Source organism: Poecilia formosa, unplaced genomic scaffold (genome assembly GCF_000485575.1).
Source record: "Poecilia formosa unplaced genomic scaffold, Poecilia_formosa-5.1.2 Scaffold999, whole genome shotgun sequence".
Classification (NCBI taxonomy): Eukaryota; Metazoa; Chordata; class Actinopteri; order Cyprinodontiformes; family Poeciliidae; genus Poecilia; species Poecilia formosa.
In genome coordinates this window covers 22,351-24,076 of record NW_006800938.1, presented here as the reverse complement: position 1 = coordinate 24,076, position 1,726 = coordinate 22,351, and the positions used below count along the sequence as shown (strand labels likewise).

Genomic DNA, 1,726 nt, shown 5'->3' with positions numbered 1-1,726 from the left:
TACAAATTACAAAATCACTACAACATTAACGAAAACACAACATTAACGAAAACACAACATTAACGAAAACACAACGACATTAAGAAAACAGAAAAGGTGGGTCCCAGTGGAGACCTAAGGAATCGCTGATTGGACTACAGCTCGTTTTACTTCTGAACCGGAAGTTTTTCTGGAGACCCTTTTCACAGTGATGTCAGACAATGGGCGCCGTAACTCGAAGAGGTGTATCTTTACTTCTGGTGAATGCTTTTCTAAACAACTGTTGGAAGATGTCAGTGATTTTAGTGAAACTTACAATACAGCACTGACAGGCAGCGGTGTATACGTTTCCTAACTGTGGCTAAAGCTACTGCTAGCTGGTTTACTCTCCGATCGGAGGCTGGTTTCTTTAAATACAGTTGGAGAATGGTAAATTGACAATGACTGATAACGGCTAACACTTAAATACTGTTTTATTAAAGTTAATACAGAAAGTGAATCTCTAAACATTACAGCACTGACAGACAGCGGTGTATATATTTTCCCAACTGTGGCTAAAGCTGCTGCTAGCTGGTTTATTCTCCGATCGGAGGCTGTTTATACACAGTTAGAGAATGGTGGATTGACAATGAGTAATAACGGCTAACACTTAAATGCTGTTGTAATTAACCTTACCGTTTAGTATATCCTTAAGATAATGAGTATCCGTGAATTTTTCAGTCAGGTTTCCCGAGGCAAAATCACACCAGAAGTAAAGATACACCTCTTCGAGTTACGGTGCCCATTGTCTGACATCACTGTGAAAAGGGTCTCCAGAAAAACTTCCGGTTCAGAAGTAAAACGAGCTGTAGTCCAATCAGCGATTCCTTAGGTCTCCACTGGGACCCACCTTTTCTGTTTTCTTAATGTCGTTGTGTTTTCGTTAATGTTGTGTTTTCGTTAATGTTGTGTTTTCGTTAATGTTGTAGTGATTTTGTAATTTGTACAGTCCTGCTCACCATTATTGGCACCCATGAAGTTTAAGTACATATAATCGAATATTTACTGAAGGAAATTCATCAAGTGAAACAACATAGCTGATAGCTTGTGCTTGATGCAAAACAGCAAATGATAAAAAACATTTAAAAAGATAAACATTATGAGGAAAACAAAGAAAAAACATCATTTTTACCATGCCAATGGTATTGGCACCCTTTGCTGCAAATCAATATGAAAACCCAATTTGGCTCACCTGTTGCAAATCATACATAAAGATCAATTGTGATGGACTGCCTCTACACATGTGACATGAATTAACCAATGAATAATCATGCTGGTGCTTTAAAAGCCACCTGTTAGTCCATCTCCACATGTGACAATGGTAAAGACAAAGGAGCTGTCTGAGGACATAAGAAATGCTATTATTTTCAAGCACAAGTCCTCCAAAGGATATAAAGCCATCTCCAAAGACCTTGGTATCCCTGTTTCAACTGTGCGTAATGTTATTAATAAGTTTTCCAGGCATGGAACGGTCAAGAACCTCCTTGGCCGTGGGGGGAAGAGAAAAATTGATGACAGAAGTCTCCGACGGTTGGTGCGAGTGGTGGAAAAAACACCATGTCTAACATCTAAAGACCTAAAGACCAGCCTGGAGCAGTCTGATGTGATTGTTTCAACAAGTACCATACGCCGCACACTAAACAAAGTGGGGCTTTATGGGCGGAGGCCAAGGAAGACCCCATTGCTGAAGAAAAGACATAAAAAAGAA

General features: G+C 39.6%; 2 long non-coding RNA genes across 2 annotated transcripts in view; one reads left to right on the top strand and one right to left on the bottom strand.

The window, feature by feature from the left end:
• LOC107835087 (uncharacterized) overlaps positions 1 to 349 on the bottom strand; it is a 14,415-nt gene extending 14,066 nt beyond the window's left edge. The window contains exon 1 of the long non-coding RNA XR_001660921.1: positions 336 to 349. This is a non-coding gene — a long non-coding RNA (uncharacterized LOC107835087). The remainder of the gene's footprint in view (positions 1 to 335) is intronic.
• Positions 1 to 1,726, top strand: part of LOC107835088 (uncharacterized) — a 17,561-nt gene that overhangs the window by 14,643 nt on the left and 1,192 nt on the right. The gene's annotated exons all lie outside the window — the stretch shown is intronic.